Raw genomic sequence first — 19,164 nt, 5'->3', positions numbered from 1 at the left:
ATAACACGCTTCAACTTTTGGTCAGCCCTGAAGTGGTCAGGCAGTGGGACTAGATGGTTGTTGTAGGTCCCATCCAACTGAACTAATCTGTTATAAAAAAATGTGTGCAACATGTTTTATGAAACAAATGGCATTCACAGAAATATTAAAGACTAATGGAGAAGAGCCCCTAATAAAACACACAACAGGACTGAACCTTGGGTGACATAGTGCTTGAGGTGCTCGTGGTACAAGTCACCCCGAGTACAATGGGTAGCGATGTTGTCAAACCTAAGCATCAGAAAATTAATGGGTCAAAATGGTGTATCCTAAATTGTGAAATTTGCTTTAAATTCCTGAGTTTTTAAAATGGAAATGCATTGTTTTGGTATCCCATTGGGTTTTTGAGCCTTCAAAATGTACTCAAGTCACACGTGCAGCATTTTTTCCTACAACCAGGCCACCCCAATTGTGCCGGCCCACTTCATCCTTCAAGGGAAAGCTGGTGCTGGTTTCAGGAAGCTCTGGGAAGCCAGAGGCAGTCATCAGCAACACGAAACTGGTAGGAACCAACTGCATGCCAGCCCTCAGCTCTGAAGAGCATCACGTCTTTAAATGTCAGATTTATGCAAAGCCTGCAGTATTTGCCTTTTTTTGGGTCAATCCTTCCATGCACACTATGTGTAAGAGCATCCTGGCGAGCCGAAGGCACAAGTACCTGTGTGCGTTAATCTCCGCCCATTCCCAAACTGGGCCTAAACGTGTCCGAGGTCACTCACGTCCTTTGTCTCACCCCCGGCCCCAGGATCTGCACAACCGGCAGAACGCGCCATTCCCGCCGCCGCCGCCGCCCCCCGCGCGCGCATAACCGGAGGGGGGGGAACGTGCCTGCACCACCCCCGCGCCGGGCGGGAGGGGGAGGGGCGGGCGGGCGCGCGCCGCCGCGCGGAGGCTGCGCGTGCGCTGCCCCCGGGAGCGCGCGGGGCCCCGCCAGGAGAAGGCCGCCTGCAGCAGCGGGGGCCGGGCGCGGTTGCTAGGCGACGGCGCCCGGGCAGCGGCGCTGGCCCGGCTGAGGCGCAGGCAGGGATGAGGCGGAGGCAGCGGCCCCCGGGCTCCTGCGGGCGCTGAGTCCCACTCCCACACCGGCCCCTTCCTCCCCGACCCGGCCCGGCCCCGCTCCTCCTCCTCCTCCTCTCCCCTCGCTCCGGCCTGCCCTTCCCCCTCCATGCGGCGGGAGCGCCCGGAGTGGGGCCCGTGCCGCGGCCGCGCCGAGCCCCGCCGTCCCTCGCCTCGCCGCCTCCGGATCCCGCAAGCAGCCGCGGGCGGTGTCTGCAGCGACGACAGCGGGTGAGGCCCCGGCTGGGGAAAGGGGGTGCTGGGGGGGGGGGGGGGGGGATGGATGTCGCGCCCCGGCGGCTCTGGAGCCCGCTCCGACCCCGCGGCCCGTCGGGGGGGGTGGGGGGGGGGCTGCGCGCGGGGCGAGGCCGGTAGGGCGCCCCCTGCCGCCCCGCCGGGCTGCCTTGGGGCGCGGCCTCCTCCTGCCGCCCGGCCCCCGCCGCCTCTCCCGGCCGCTGCCCCGGGGCCGCCCGCGCCGCCCTGCGCCACCGGGACGGGACGGGACGGGGGGTGGCTGCTCGCTCTCCGCCTCCCCTCCGCAGCGCGGGCGCGGTCGTCGGCGTGCTGCGGCCCGGCCCGGCTCAGGTGCTGCCGGGCGCGGGGCCCTCCCGCCGGCGCTGTGCCCGCGGCTGCCCGCGGGAGCGCGCTGGGGCCCGGACGCTGGTGCGGGGGGCGTAGAAAGGGCTGGGCAGCGGGGTGCGGGGCCGGGGAAGCCAGCTGGCGTCGTTTAGTGGTGATGGGTGCCGGGGCGGGGGTGCGAAGGCTGCGTGAGCACGCTGGCTAAGGTGGTGTTCGGTGTCGGGGCGTGGGAAGCAGAGACAGAAACTTGCATTAACGAAAGCAGGTGGTGAAATAAGGAAATGACTTTTGTAGAGGGTACCTGATGGTCACTACTCGCATCCTTCCATTTTGCTTCCTAGTGCAAATGTGAATAAGTAACTAGACACTTACTGCAGTACACGTGAGGTTTGAGATACTTTCTCTGATCAGTTAATTAAAAAATGTTATTTTGTGTAGCGTTCTCCTTTTCTAATTGTTATTTAATCCTTTGGAGATTGTATTTCACAAGAGCTGTATGTTTTCTTTGCAAGTTAGCAAACAGTAAAATTGAATCAAAAACTATATCGTGTCTTAAATTGATAAATGTGAATCTAAATTAGTGCAGGTTTACTGAGATACGTGTGATTTTATTTTTTATTTTTTTTTTAAATCTTGCGATGTGTTTCAATGATTAGCATGTGTTGTCATAAATGAGAAGTAGGAATAGAAAGAAAATTGAAATACTGGTCATTTATGAACTTCTGTTATGCGTATCAGTAGTTCTGAGTGTCTGGCAGTGTGCAGCATTCCAGATCCACCTGATTTCTTATGCTTGGTATGTTTGTTGATTAAAATGGATGTGTCTGTCAAGGTGTCATTTTTGTATAGGAGGTATCCTTTATTGATGAGATACATCTTTTGCTTGCCAGATGTTATAAATGGACTATGGTATGTAGAACTGAAAGGTGTATTTCACAAATGTAGCAATGCTGCTTATAAAATTATCTTTGCTTCTTGCTGGAGAAATGGGTTAGTAGGAATGTCAAGGTCATCCTCAAATTTAGAACAATTTAACTGCCATTGGAATATGTCTTTTCTTCTTTGTGGTTCTGTGTTTTCCATATATTGATCCTGTGGCTGTTGACATTTTCTGGTCCTGTGATCTGTTTGTCTTCTAAAATGATCTCATGCTTAGCGAGTTTTAATAGAAGCAATCTGTAAAGCTTCCAAAGTCAATTGCATTTGAATGACCTCTTTAAGATGTATTTAAAAGGAAAAGAAAATCTAAGGGCATCCAAAATCGCTATTCAGACAGAATGGAAACAAAAGGTGTTAAGAGGGTGAATGGATACCAGTGTCATTTTATACCAGATGAACTAGTATGAAAGTAACTTCTTACTGTCAGCTGCTGTGAATGAGGCAAATTCTCTCTTTCTGTTCTTTGATCTTTCTGGATGCCTTTTCCAATGCAAATTACTCCATTGTAGACATCTACTGGTTTTGACTTTCTTAGCCACTTTACAGTTTGCAACTGAAATGTCATTTTGTTAAACACTTATAATTCTACTATAGATCTGTGAATAATAGAAATAAAACAAATTGCTTCTGTCGCTGGCAGTCTGTTACTGTTTACATCAAGAGCAGAAGCATTGGAGCTTTTGGGAGTAACAAAGGCAGCAGGTAAGTTATGGAAGCATGGCTTGGAAAGGTTAAGAAATGTAATCTATAAACTCAGAAGAAGTTTCCATGTGTTGCCACAATATAAATTAGTTTGATATATTGCTTTGTCCCTCTCGTAATATTAAAAAAAAAAAAAAAAAGGCTGTAAATGCTACCTAGACCTCACACATATCCCTGAGAACGTGATCCTCTTTTCATCATGGAATATGCTAGACATAAAGGTCTTTGAAGAGCCATGTGTACAAATATATATTTTTATATATAAAAACTTTTATTTTCTGTAAGTTTATTGTAAAAGGCTATTTTTTGTGGGGCATTATAAATGAAAAGCATGTCTGAGTAATAATACTGGTATTTTGAAAATTCTTTACATTTGTTAATGTGCTTTTTTTAATTTCCTGAGAATTGTCACTTTTTGTTGATAAGCTGTATTTGGTACGATACATTAATCGTAGCACAAATAATTCATCTGGAAGTAAGAATACCATGACCACCTTTACAGATCTAGGTCTTCTGATGCCATGATATGTAGTATTGTGTTTGATATATTTCAGATTTAGGAAACATATTTAGAAGCACAGAACTAAGCAGTATAGCATTTCCTAAGATTAAGTTTTATTGTTCCAAGGTGAACACTTTGTTCATGAGATTGACCATAATAAGAAAAACTCTTCATTAGCTGGCAATTTTGAATCAAATATATACATTCTTTCTATATTTAAACAAGTACTTCAGCTAAGTGTCTTTTCATTTTAAATGTAGATATTGTATTTCATTTTCTTACATGAGTTATTTTTGACATTGCTTGGTAGCAAAGCACGTTGAATCACCATGTCAGAATAAAACCTAGGCTTTCCATGGATTGTTGTGGGCCTCTTCTAGAATTTCACTAGGATATCATGGTGCAGTATAACTAAAGCCTTTTACAAATGCTAGCATAGGCCAAGGTGCTTGTTGGTTACATAGCTGAAATATAAGAGTGCCTTTTCAGCATTCAGTCCATCTGGAGAGAGTCCCCTCATCAAAATGAGTATCTGTTCTGATTATCTAAGTCAACTTCAATTTCCTCTGGAGAGGAATGCTAGCAAGGACAGGGTAGCAACCTTAGGCTAAAGCCAAACGTTGCAACTAATTATTTTTAGTGAGGACATTCACAAGAAATTTAACATATATGCTTCTTTAATGAGCCTGCAGACACCTCAGCCAAATCATGTGGTCAAAACTAAGTCTGAGAATTTTAAACTAAAAACCATGTGCAATTTCCCCTCTGACACTCCTGCCTTTTTTTTTTTTTTGAGATCAAACACTAATTTCAGACTCTTTGCCAAGTCTTTCCCTTTTCTGATTTCTAGGTTGTCCTGGTTTAAAAAGTGAACAAAACCCCATCCCTTGAAACAAAATAACCCACCACACCAAAAAAACTTTCTCTCTCAGGCCTAGTTCATATATAGATTTCCTTTTAGAAAGGAAGAGATGAAGCTGCTGGAGCATGGGGATTTGCTGTTTTCATTTTCCAAAGCAAAGCAGTAGGCTTTTTCTCTTGTCTTCTTGAAGGTGACTTTCCAGATTCTTCACCTTGAAAATGAGAAGTGTTGTCATGATGAGAAAGAAGGAATCTTAGAATAAGAGAATAGTTAGTTTGGATTGGTCTTCAGGAGGTCATCTAGTTCAACACTGTGCTCAAAGCAGACCTAATTAGCAATGGACTGACTTTGTTTTTTGCAAAAGCGGAGTAACAAGTGTGAAAATGTAAAAGTCACAAGATGGCTTTAAACTCCTCTTGCTGCTCTCCATAAAGATACTGTTTGGTGCTTACTGAGCAAGGTGCCTCTCTGCTTCTGGCATTTTTTAGTAGCTTCTAAGGTGGTCATTTTAGTTTATCAGAAAGCATATGTCCTAACAGCTGAGTACATCCTGCCTCTTGCTGGATGGCATAGCATGAGGGTCCACTCCGTATGTTGAGACCTTTAGAAACAGAATACACTTTGTTTTTCAGATTTCTCAAAGATTGCTTCTGGATGAGATTTTTGGTTAAAGGAACATTTGATTTAGTCTATCAAAGTAGTCTTCTAAACATTCAATTACAAAATTAGAATTAGTGTAAGTTAAGATGATAAGATGCATCACATCCTCAATGTCTTTGACTTAGCTGCAATCACTACTTTTTTTTTTTTTTTTTCCCAGAGCATTAATGAGTCATTTAGATCTGCAGAGTAGGTACTACCAAAGGGCCTCCTATCAGATTGTGGATGACGAGGAGTAGTGTATTGCTTTGGTTTTAGATCTGAATACATGATCTCAGTTTATAAGGAACTGCTAACAAGTGATCTTTTAAGGGGCTACACTCCTGCTCCTATTTTACATAATGTTGTCAGCTGAAGTGTAAATGTTGCTTTGGTAGTGACAACAGACTTTTTGAGTAGCAATAATGCTAGCTGTAACTGCTTAAGATTATTAGAGAAGATTGGTGCAAAGAGGTACTATGTTGTTGTTAGAACACATTTTTTTTTAAAGCATGTTTATTGTCTACTTATTTCTGGGTTTTTTTTTCTATCCTGGAAAGTACGGTTGAATACCTAATGCAATCGAAATACTCAGTTTCCTTCCCTTCAGAAGTGTGGCCTGTAATTTATTTATGTCTTGTGCTCAGCACTACCTGTTCTTTCTAAGTCAAGAAATCGGTTAACTCCATACACAAATCATATATCCTAGAAACCAGCTAAAATGACACTTCCTCTATTTATAATTACTATAACAACTATGTCCATTCTGTCCCTTTGAATTCGTACTTAAGAGTGTGACAAAATGAATGAAGTTTGAGGTAAGGTGTTTAAATTCTGTACTTGGCGTTTCCCTTCACACTTGATTTGTAGTTGACTCCTGCACAAGTGATTTCAAGTCCTCTATTTATGTGACATGCTAGACATGGCTTGCTTTTATGTATAGTCTAATACTGGTATCAGGGATCATTTGAAGTATTTACTGCAATAAATTTGAAGTACCTCAAACATTGATGCTGCGTTGTAGTTTCTTAGTACAATTTTTCAGTTTAACCAAACTCCACAATATGCTTCCTACGAGGTTTTCTATTTATGATATTGCTTCTGTTGTATGTTTTAAATTAAATCCTATATTCATCACCAAAGCAATATTATTTCTTTGCAAGTTTAGGCTTGGTAAAAGCTATAGATTTGGGCATGGGGATTCACACATATTTGCACAGCAAAGAATGCTTTGTTTTATTTAATGTTCCCAATCTACTGTGATCTTAGTGTTTAAGAGGTTTTATTTTGGATTTTCAGAAGTGGCCATGGTTTTGCAAACTTGTAGCTAGTTGAAATGCTTTTACTCATTTCCCTGATGTCTCTTAATGGGACCATGTTTTGCTTTTGCTGGCATTGTCTGAAATGGTCTCTAGGTTGATTTCTGAATCCTTTACGAAAGGTTAGCCATGGAAAAGTGCCACAGATGTTCGGTCATACTCATTAAACTTGTCAGACAATCCCGCAGGGCAGATACCTAATGTCTGTGACATACAATAGTACAGTTTGAGCAGAGTTAGAAAAACGAAGTTCTGAGCACCTTCTCTGTCTTATTTCTGATGCAGCAAAGTGCTATGCTTTTCTGTTTAGTGTCTTGCTTGTTATGGGGAGGTTGAGCATAATAGCATAGTAACTCAGTACCGTTTCTGCTAAGCTGAACAAGGAACTTTTCATCAAGGTCAGCCAAAAAAAGATCTGTAACTTTGTAACCTGACGGAACTCAGTGGCAGATATGGGAAGTTTTTTGGTTTTTTTTTTAAATCTTGATCACTAGAATTGTTGTAGTATTTAATCTAATTTTGCTCAAATAAAAAGACCAGAGTTGTGCTCATTAACTTTCACAGCCTGGAAAGTAAGTAATGGCTCTTGAATGTAATTCCACTGAATGTCTTACATTGCTGAATGACACTGTCACTCTCTGATGCCTTGTTCAGTTGTCCAGCCAAACACCAGTCCCTTTCCAGCTGGCATGTGTGTAGGGAGAGTCATGGACAAGTAGGTTCCTAGCTTAGGTGTTTTGTTTAAGAGTCTGTCGCAAGATTGCATGAATCTAGGTTTTCATACTCCCAGATATTCTCATCAGATTTGAAAATAAGTTGATCTACTAGCTCAGTGGCTTGCCTTACATCATTGGCAGTGACCCTGAATTTCTATAGTTCATAATTTGTTGTAAACTGAGCCAGCTGTGGTAAAGGGATTTCAGGGGTGGTGGGCTAGGAGTTGGTGAGGAAGAACAACTGTGTGACTGAGATCTTGCAGCATTTGGGAAGGAAGAACTCTATTTCACTTTTCTAAATTGGTCTGTGAAATGTATCAAGTGATACACTGACAGATTAAGAATTTATGTATATGTATGGGTGTATCTATGTTTGTGTGTGTGTATGGTGGGGTTTTTTCCATCACTATTCAGTGTAGACAGGACACATGTAGGTACAAAAAGATACAGAAGATCAGAAGGGTAAAGTTTAGTGGTATTTCTGAAGTCATTGCTAGTTCTATATATTCTGGTGTGTGGATTCCTAAAATTCAGTCCTCTCTGCACAGCTGAACCTCTTCTACTGTAAACAAGTGTTCCCTCAGCATTTGTTAAGAAAGAATATCCCCTTCAAGGCTGGGTGGTGGTGATGATTACATTCATCTGTTAACTGGTGAGTCAATGCTGAAAATCTTCCTTTGCTTTTTGCCTCTGTAACAGAAGTGTGCTAAGTCACATTCCTCATTGTTCTCCTTCAGAGGTGGTTAAGAGAGGGAGAGGGACAGATGCAGAAGCAAAAATGGCAAATTTGCTTTTCTTTTAAGATACTACATCTGAATTGACTCAGAAAGGAGGAAGCTTCTAAATATAAGTTATTACTATCCATAGCCAGCAGGCTGTTTCTCAATTGTGGTTTCAATATTAATTTTAAGGACAAAGGTGTTCACTGCTGGTGTTACCTGCTAGTACCTTACTTTAGACTTAATGTATATCAGTGTTTTATTTCAGAGAAGTCATCATGAGTAGAAAAAGTAAAATATTTTTCTTGATGTTGTTCTGAGTTTGGCTTGATAAAAGGCTATATACAATATTAGGCCTTAGGTTTGTGTAAACTTAAAGTTTCTCCATCAAAATGACAGTGTTGAAACTTCCTATTAATGTGTTGAGACTGACATTGCATAGTAAGGTAAGAAAAAAATCCATTAAGCTGAGTCAAAATGCTGTCATTTATATGGTTCATTATCAAGGGACTCAAAACTGTGATCTGCCATTTTAATGCTTCTGTTAAAAATGCTGTTTGACTTAGTGCGTACTCTGGGAATACTGATTATACATGTCTCTAGATGTATAAACGAGCTGTAGATCTGTGCTCAGGTCTTTAGTTTCAACCAGCTCTTCTAGAACGGAGAAGTGAGTTGGTTTAATTTGTTGGATTAAAAAGTACAAGAAGTATTTGAACATGTGTTCATTTTAAGTATCTTAAGATTATTCCTTTTAAATGAGGAAGCTTCCTTGTTCCTCAGTGAACAAAGTACTATAAGTGGCTAATGCCAGATATTTGCATCAAAAGCCAGCTGCTTTTATCTTGGTTACAGACTGATATAGTTGTATTTCTTCACTGAGCGACTTGTATGTATTTTGGACTTTTTGTGGAAGCTGTATCAGAATATATATGCTATATGTCTGTCAATTAGTTGATGCTTGTATGAATGTTGCTTGCTAAGTACAAAAGGTCTTAGGACAGTCTTAATAAAACTATGTAAAATACAGTTTTAAAAGGAATAAAAGGGCAGAACTTTTTATTCCAGGTCCTGCTAGTTAAATTTAGAGTGCTTGGTCATGTGATCTTCTTGACATTACCTAGAGGTGCACTTGAAACTGTGACTACAAATTATGAATATTTTATTTTTGCAAAAGCATCACGTGTTAGAGTTTAATTTCAAAATGGCCAGCTTAAATAGGAAAATTATCTGCAAAGCCTATTTTATCCTGTTTTCCTACAGTCTTACAACACTTGACACAGAAAAAGAAAATGAAACATGCGAAGCTACCTCATTTGTTACATGCTGAAAATAATTCATTCTAAGGTTCAAAAAATAAATTGGTGAAAGTGATTAATTCCTGTTGAATTTCAACATATGTATTATTATGGTATGCATGTGTAAACTGTAATGTATTCCTGTTATCTCTGTTTAAAATAATGATAAATATGAAAATCTAGTAGTTCAAAGTGTAAAAACACACAGACAAAATGTTACAAATCACTAATCCTTTTTCTTAAGGACAAAAGATAATTGCACATAATGTCACACAGTGCAGCTCTTTCAATTATTTTTTAATCCATTCCAAAATACCCAAATGTTAATTTTAGAATATTTTCTGCTTTTCTTCAGTTGTGAGTCTGTCCCAGCAGATGTGTACCACCTAAGTATATAATTAGAATGAGAAAAAAACTACCATTTTTGTGACTCACATACTTTGTCAGCTTTAAGTGCTTCTTTCTCAATAGATCAAATAGTTCACTACCTCAGAAAATATTCAAAGCAGCAAGCAGTAATGTGTAATATCTGTGCTGCTCCTGAAATAAGAATACAACAAGAAGGTTGTCTTTAATGCCATGAAAACACCAATGTTTAGTTGTGTCACTTTTTTCATAAGCACTGTAGAAGTGCAGTTTTCAAAATTAAAGGCTAATCCAAAGTCCAGTTCCATCTGTGCATCTTGAGCTGCTCTTTGTCTATGTCCTCTGACAATAACAGCTGCCTAATAAATACTTTTTTGTCACATTCCTGAAAACCTGTGCAGTGCATTTCAGGGTTGGTGGTTTTTTTGTGCTGCAGGTCCAAATTGTAATGTCTTTAAAACAGCAATTAGTCATATGTTGTGGAAGTTTTTAAAGATCACAAAAAGTTCTCTGAGAACGTGTCTGTAGTGTAACCACTAGTCTGTGCTGTGGCACACCGCAGTGTTGCAGATCCTGTTGGATGTAGTGTCTCTGAACACTGAATAATTTTTAAAAAGACTTCTCTTCCTCTTTGTCTCTACTCATATTGTTTCCCTGGTTTTAGACTCTTAATTTACCATAATTGGTATGTGTGTATCTAGGAAGTTGTCAGCATTTATGTTAGCAGGCTTATCACCGTCTACACTGATCATGAGGTGTAGTTGTAGTAGATACATAGTGTACCTGTTGTTTAGTTGTGAAGGTGCTGGAAGGGATTTCATTCATTCACGTGTTGTAGAACAAGTAACCTGGGATCGTGGTAGATTTACACAGTCTGTGTTCAAGTCCATGTTGTTATGATTTCGTTGCTCTTTGTGCCTGAGCTGGCTACATGAGAATTAGTTAGGGTGTATGTCTTTGTGTACTTAAGTCAGCTTCTGATGATGTAGAAATAGCCACAGTACTCAAAAACTTGGCTGTTGTTTAGAACAGCCTTCTTCCAGAAAGATACCTCTTCTGTATGCCTGTCTTACAGGGAGGGATCTATACAGAGGAGCACGATAATGATAAGTTAGTGAAATGAAGTGAAGAGAGATACTAAGATATCAAAATTCATGCTGAAGCCATGGAGGGCATAATTTAATTTTTTTAATAAAAAACATGCCAGGTTTTTTACTTCTTGTGAAGATGTTTATTTGACAGTTTGAGATACAAAAGGAGAAATTTGCAATATTTATTCCTCACTGTGCATATGGAACTCCACTAGATGTTACCATTTCATGTGTTGCTATTCAGTTAGATTTTTTTTTTTCTTGGAGTGTTACCAAAAAAAAAAAAGACTTATTAACTACATGTACCTCAAAAATACACAAGGGCAAGCAAACAATCTTCCCTCTCCTTAAAATAAATCCTGTAGTATCATTGTCATATGTATTTATTATCTAGGTGAGAGAGACATTTGAGAAAACACTTGGGTTGGGTTTTTTTGGTTTTGTTAATTTATTTTGCGTTTTATATCTGCAGTGACAGAAAACAAGTAAAGCTGCTTAAAAGTTGATGAAAAATTGATGAAAGGAGTTAACGAAATACTTTTCGTTTCAAGATTCTTCCTCATAATAGATGTGTGCATCAAATAATTGCCCCTTTGAAGGGCATGGCTCAGAGCACACTGAGGTGGTGGAAAGATAGTGTCATAAGGGATCAAAAGAAGTTGTTCGAGCCATTCTTTCTCCCGTCTTCTCTGATTCTGTTGGTCCTGCTGAGATGAACAGTCTTTGAATAGAGTATTTCCAGCACCAGCTCTTTAATAGTCATTGTAATTCAAATAGTAATTGTTAAATAATTCCCAAGTATTTTTCATAAATATTACAGTACTTTATTACTGAGCAGACATTTTCCTCTGTTTCAATACCAGCAAAATTAAATAGATGCTTTCAGTTTGGTTCTTTATGAACAAAATATAGATAATTTTGCCTCACTCTCTTCTCTGAATCACATTATCAATTCTACTAGTCAGTCGTGACTGTGCTGAAAGAGGTGTTTAGTAAGAAAACTTGGTTGCTTAGCAATGCACATCATGAGAATTAAAATTTTAAAGCTGCAGTATATATATTTCTGAGTTATAATATCTTCAAATCAGAAATTGGTGATAGCTTTGTTTTCTCTCAAGTGTGTATTCATATTTGTTGTCTTTGGAGAGAATGTAACTCATACTGAACAAACACTAAAATTTCAGCAATACAGTGTTACTCTATGATCTGTGAGATGAGCTTTTATTACATCTTTGAGAAAATTTTGAGGCATGGTGACTTATTTCTCAATTTTGTAGTTATCAGTAAATTCAAGTGTTACTAATTATTTATGTTTTTTAATGCTTGTTCTGGTTTTGCTTGTAAGTAGATTATTTTTTTTCTTAATTTACTCCTGTGTGATAACTCCTTAATGCATCTATACTAACTTTAAAAAGTGTAGTGTATAAGCAATAACAAAACAAAACTGGAAAATTATCTGCAATGATAGTTCTGTAAACTGATTATTAGTGCTTTTTTCCAGTAACTTTTTTCTGTGCGTATAAGGGCAAAGTGAGCATAAAGGCAAAGAGATAATAGAGAATTCTCAGTGGATCACCTATTGCTTCCAGAAATAGAGCTCAACTAAGATATCCCTGTCCAGAGACTTTGCCTGAAAGCTGTCATTTTGTTCTGCATGATGCATGAATTGCTTGCCCTAGATTAAGCATAATCCATAGTTCACTCTTGTACTATTCAGTCTGATGCTACCCTGATACAGATGGACTGTGTTTGCAGGCTAACTTTGTATGCAGTTGAGTTTATCACTTTGTCTCTTCACTTTATCCTCCTCTTCCCATCCTTCTTCCTTCTGTAAAGGGTTCCAGAGTCTCATCATTGTCTCCTTTCAGTCTTTATTCTATACCATGTTACTGAGGAGTTAAATCAAATGGCTTGAACTGTTTATTTGCTTCACAAATTTCTTATCTATGGATCTTCTTTCCTTTTGCTCAGCCTTCTGGCTTGAGTAGAATTTTACAATTCCCCCTAAACGTTCAGCTTCTGATTTCAACTGAAAATGGCTGAAATGCTGCTTTCATTTCTTCTGGATATGTGGGCCTGAAATCTAGGAGTCCTCTTAGATTCTTAGACCCGTGCAGCCAGACTACTTCTGAAATTTCTCAGTGTTATGGCTGGGGAGATTGAGTCTTCCGTTTCTGTTAATCCACCAAAACATTTATCCAGGCTCTCACTTCATACTGAGATCCTTTACTAAGCTGCTTATTTTGATGTGTACGTGTACATTTGCACACGTGCATATTAAATGTATAATTTCTTTTCACTTGCCCCTTTAAAACTTCTCCATAAACTCCCTTAGTGTGCCCACAAAGTACTACCTTCTAAAGGTGTCTGAACAAACAGTGAACTGAAACATTACCAAAATGTTTCATGAAGCCTTTCTGATATTCCAGTTATCACTTGTTTAAGTCATTCATAGCCTGTCATCATAATTCTAGATTGTATTTTCTTTTGGGCAGGGACTATAGAGTTAGAATCCCTAGGTACAGCTGTACTATCACTGCTAGATAATGAAAGAATGAAATTCTTCATTATTGTGAGTACTCTGCAAGATGACGTGTTTGAATTTCTGAGAAGTGCAGTGTGGAAAACCAAAAAAATTATACTGTTGCAGCTTTGAGGTTTTTTTTTAGTCTAAATGCCAGTGAGTTAACTGCACACATATGTTGCTACTGTCTGGAAGTTCTCTCGGACATGTGGCACTGATAATGGTTGTTTTCACATGTATCAAAGAAATGATGAACTTTGTCACTTAAAGTGGAAAGCAGGAGGAAGATTAATAGCCAGGAGTTGTTTTCATATGAATGTATAAAATGTGAACTACCAAATCATCTTTCATTAAAAAAAAAAAAAAAGGTTTTAAAATTTTGCACGTACTTTCTTTTAGAATATATGCATACAAATTATGCATATTACATAGACGATCACTTTAAAGTTTGGATATAATCTTTACTTCATCTCTTTTATTGTAGAAAAATTTAGTGGTGACTTTGCTGATTCAAAAAATGAATCATGTGGGACCTGATGCAATTGTTAGAAAAGAAGTTGAATATATATATCTTTACCTGTTTCCTTTACAAAACGTGGAAGTTTGCAGGTTTAAGTGCACCACATGAGATGTGTGCTTTGTACAGTTGCTAGTAACAAAGGCTTGTAACTCAGTAACAAAGGTACATTAATTCAGATGTTAAGTTCTTTGCAATGTATTTTTGTATTTTGTACTTTATTAAATCCTTTTTTAAAAGAATTTAAAGGCAAAATTACAATGTTTGGACAAAACATGATATTTAAGTTGAGAGAAATGTGTGTAATATTGAAGTAATACTTATCATTTACATTGCAGTTCTTAAATATTATTATGTATATTAAGAGTTTTAGTACTAGATCTAGCTTTTGCTGTTTGAACCTTTTCTAACCTTTTGTTTACGATGCTAGAATATTTGATTGTCCTTCAGCTGTATGGAAAACATTCTAACAGAAATACTTGCAACAAATTACTTAGCTCAAGTAGTGAAAATGTAGATATTTATATACACATAATAAAAAATGCATCTTGCCTGAAATGTTTGAAATAAACTGTTACAGTGTGTGATAAAAGGCTTGTCTCCACAACTGCAGAGGAGGATGGGGTCACAATGGCAGGCAAGGGAACCCCAGCAAGGCAGTCAGAGGAATGGTGGCCCAGCACAGACTTCTCTGGGGCCTGTCACAGGAGAGCCATCAGCCCTGTGCTCTGGAGGCGACACCCGTCACAATGAGTTGACTAAGGGTAGAGGCTGTCTGGACCATCTCAGAGTCTGAATGGGTGTGGGACACAGTTGGGTGATGAAAGGAAAGAGCATTTTGTGGTTGCATACGGCTTGCGCAGTCTGAGGAGGAACCAAACGCGTTGTAGGTGTCAGGGGAGAGAATGGACATTTCAAGATGATTTGTGAAGGAACCACCATGGGAAAATAGAGCGATAAGGGGATGAAAGGGACAGGTTGCCTGCAAAGGGGTTGGTGATCAGCATGCTTGTCTGGCCGTGTTATGAACCTGGGCAGCACACTGTCCTGTCGTCACAATAAACTAACTGTTTTTGTGGGTCAGGGGCTCTCTAGGGACCTGTGTGTCTGTGGTGCAAGCAAGTGGAGGATATGCATGTTGGTGCATGACTGCTAGCAAATATGAAGCTGAACTAGCTGGCAAGATGTTTAAGTGGCTAGGAAGCCACGTATATGTGTGTATCTCTGGAGTGAGACAACAGGAAGAGTTGGCTACCAGAGGGACCAGCAGGTCCAGGCCAACTGCTGAGAGACTGTAAGGTCTGGGGGTCGACCAAGAGTGCTGGTTCTGTCTGTCTGCTTGTGGAGGATGTGACAGGGGAGGCTAAGGGAGACAGAGGTGCCACCAGCATCGCTGATGGTCTCAGCTTTGGCCAGTGGTGGGTCCATCTTGGAGCCGACTGAGACTGGTTTTGTCTGACATGGGGGCAGCTCCTGGTCTCTTCTCACAGAAGCCACCCCTGCAGCTCCCCTGCTACTGAAATCTTGCCATGTAAACCCAATACATATGTATGTATGTATTTCCTGATAACGGACCTTCCTCTTTATCAGCAGAGAGGGAACAAGATGAGGCCATTGGTAGTGCTGGTTCTTGTGTGAGTGCTGAGTGTTTGTGTACGTCTGTGTGGCTGGCTGGCTGGCTCTGTGTGTGTGTGTGTAACCTGGGATGACATGCTCAGCCTTGCTAACGGCTGCAACTGGGGCTGTGCAGCTGCTGAGGGTTTCCTGAACACAAACCACAGTTACTTGGTACAGTCTGTAGCATGTATTTGACAAGTGATACTTAAGAATCTATAAGTGGTGTAGGAAGCAGGAAACAATGCTAGCAACTATAAATGGGTTTTAAATTCTTTATTAGGTTAGGCTTCAACGGCAACAAACAGTGAAGCAACAACCTCATTTTAGTTGAAGAGGTAGTGAGGGGAAGACAAGACAAGCTACTTATGAAAAGCATAATAAAATACCCAAAACTTGCTCAAAAATGCATTAGAAATTGTAAGAACAGTTAAAAAACCAGGATTTGGACTTGACTTAATGTCAAGATAAAATGTTAATCTTTTATCTGCTTAACACCATTTCACCTTTCCTGTGAGAAGGTGTAAAGAGCAGTAGCCACAACTCTTCCTTGGGCCCTTCTTTTATTTGAGGTACCAAGATAGAATCTGGTCAGTATCTCATTCATTCTTTATTTCCTGGCAGCATCAAGCTTCTTTTAAAGAACTTCGTAAGTTCTTACTTACGTTTTTTAATCAGCAATTTCTTTAGTTTGACTGTTGCAAAAGAAACAGGTGTACAGTTGAGATAGATAGGTGGTGAATTCAAGTCACTGAGCTTAAATGCTTTGAACATACAGAAAATGCATTTTTCCCTGATAAGCCCGCATAATAGATGACTTCTTTATTTGAAGGAGAACCATGTGGTCTACTAAGAAGGGATAATATACTGAATGCTTGCCACACTGTAGGTGGAGAGGTAATGATAGCAAGTAGGGGTACTTAACTGGAAGTCAGAAATAAACTGAGACCAAATTATGGTTTCAGACATAAAGTGGTACAGAGCAGAGACCTCAGCTTTCCAGGCACAGGGCATCTGAGCCTTTTGAGAGTGGTGGTACTGATTATGCCTGGATTAATGGTATTGACAAAGGCAGTGACTGACAGGCTTGTTAGATCACAATACTGACTGACTGAAAAAGAGATACTATCTGTTCTGGGCTCCAGAATAAGATTGTAGATTTATTTAAAAAAAAAGCATGACCGCAATTTGAGGACAAGTAGTAGTTTCTGTAGCTATGCCTTTTCTCATTGTTGAGAGCTGGCTTGCTCAGGGACAAGGGTGTGGATCATAGTCTGTGAACACTCATAGTAAATCTGTAGTGATAACTGTGGAGCTATAGGTTGTTCCAGAGGTTGCAATAGGGTATAGATTGCACTCTTCAGGGCTGTGAAGAAATGACGGAGGAGACCATAGTGCTGTTTTTGTAGCTGAAGGGTGGTATTACAAGTCTGATCTCTAATCTGAAGGGTGTCAAGAAAGGTGCTGTGTTAAAGTAGTGGTAGTAGATGCTGCTGCTTTCTCTTGCTCAGTTCTTCATTCCGCTATGTTTGCTGGCCTAGGACCAACACAACAGTTCTTCCTTCCTAGGTGCCCTCTCTCAATGCTCAGGGGGAAGACTTGGTCCTGTGCTGTAATTTTGTTGTTGTTTTTTGTTGAATTTTTTGTTTGTTTGTTTTGGTGCTCCTGACCCAACAATGAGGTGACCCTTGTTGTTTGAGAATCTTAACCTTATGCATTTGGGAACAAATCCTACAATGTTCTTAAGTCTGTGGATGCAGCGGAACAGTTAAGTTGCACAGATGGAGTGACTGGCTAAAGGTGGAGAGGCTTCAGGGCAAGCTGACTTGTTTCCTAGGAGCTCTTTGTATGAAAGTGTACAGGGTTGTAGAGAGAGGCTCCGGAGACTGCCTGCCTCATATTCTGTCAACATGGCAGTTGATGCTAAAACAGGTTATCTAAACTATCTGGCAAAAATCGCCTTTTCAGAAATTGACTTTGTGTGCTGGATGTTTAAAGAAAATGGGGAAAACCTCCTTACTTTTCCAGAAGTGACAATGTCTTTTTTTGTGGAAGGTCTGTGATATATCTTGGTAGAAATGACTACAGTTGATACAGACAGGACCTTTTGACTTTCAGTGCTTCCCTCACAAGATCCTAGATGGATATGAAGAGAGGATTTTTATAAAACACTGTGATTTATTTTTTAAATAGTTTGAAGATAACTAGAAATTTATTTCTTTTTTAGCAGATTTTTAATTTCCATCTCAAATATTTGAAGGATAATGGTGATCATTATGTCAGAGACCAAATATTTTCCACTGCTATGCAAGAGAGGGGTGAGACAGCTAAAATTTCCCTAGTTAGTGGCTTTCAACCAAAGACTGAAAGAGATGAAAAAAAAAGGCAAGAAACTCCAAGATGAATCATAGAAGTAGGCGTTTCCATAGAGTGAGCTTTCATAATAGGTCCACCAATCTATCACTAGCAACCAAAGAATAGTAAACGGCAGCATAAGGACTGGCAGAGAGCAGTCCTAGATACACAGTACTGCTTCCTAACATGGATTGTTTCTATATCTGAGCCGCTTTCTTTGTAAGCATGACAGAAGTGAGTATGCCAGCAGCAGTGATAGTAGTTGTTCTTAGGATTAAATTTCCTTGTTTATATTTTAAATAATTTTTGAATTCACAGTTATTCAGATCTGACTATAATAAAACTATCTTGTTAAAATAAGGTCTTACTTTCAGGGAAGAACAAATTAAATGTATGATAAATTGCTTATATGATGTTAAATAACAGAAAACTAGACATATGTATGTGGAATTGTGACAGTGCAACAAAATGGTGAAATCAGTTTATATGCTTAGATAAGATATATTGTTTTCCAGCTAAGAAAGAGGGAAATAAATTAAGAGCAAAACTTGTATAATTGTCATTTACCAAAAAAAAAAAAAGGCTGAAAAATCTAAATGTGGAAGTAGTAGTGATACTGTTAACCAGATTATTTTGTTACTGTAATAAAAAAAAAAAAAAATCACTCTCTTTGAGTCCGGTTGATTTAATTTCTAGTTGGGAAAGAACATATTATGCTTGTAGTGTAAATTAATACTTGTTTATAAGAGAATGCAAATTTGGTCCTCTAAAAGCTGGTTTAAATGGTTTACTTCTGGAAGATCATTTGCTGAAATAAAACCAAAGGAGAAGTTAACAGTAAATTTGAAAACCTAAACAACCTCCTTTCTCTTCATCATACTTTCAAAGCTCTTTTGAGTTCTGAGAACCTTTGAGTGATCATTCTTATGAGATTTCCGCTGGCAAAAGGTTTAGGATTATTTACTAGAGGTGGAAAAACAGGCATAAGTTTAACAAAAGCCAAAAACATTCTTGTGACATTACGCTTAAAGAAATGATGACAACTTGTGAAAAAGAATGGAGATCTTTAAACTTGGATCCACAGAATTACACCATTCTTTGTCCACTGCCAAAACAGTACAGTGTCATAAATTTGAAAAAGTGAGTCTTACTGCAGATATTGTAGTGTGTTCCTTAGTGTAGTATTTTGTAAGCTGAGGGTGCAGTGTGTTGATAACTTATTTTTTTAATCTTCTTTTATAATAATTTTTTATATCCTTTGTTTTAGTTTTGGCAAGGTACAAGGTTATACATGAGACCTAATTATCATCCATTCCAGATTAAGATG

General features: G+C 39.5%; 1 protein-coding gene across 1 annotated transcript in view; it reads left to right on the top strand.

The window, feature by feature from the left end:
• The first annotated feature begins 1,009 nt into the window (after positions 1-1,009).
• The window catches only part of ZC3H12B (zinc finger CCCH-type containing 12B), a 32,985-nt gene continuing 14,830 nt past the window's right edge, over positions 1,010-19,164 (top strand). Inside the window, exon 1 of the mRNA XM_074834928.1 lies at positions 1,010-1,326. The gene's annotated coding sequence lies outside the window, so the exon portion shown is untranslated. The remainder of the gene's footprint in view (positions 1,327-19,164) is intronic.

This window comes from Strix aluco, chromosome 10, assembly GCF_031877795.1.
Source record: "Strix aluco isolate bStrAlu1 chromosome 10, bStrAlu1.hap1, whole genome shotgun sequence".
Classification (NCBI taxonomy): Eukaryota; Metazoa; Chordata; class Aves; order Strigiformes; family Strigidae; genus Strix; species Strix aluco.
This window is presented reverse-complemented; position numbering and strand designations above follow the sequence as displayed.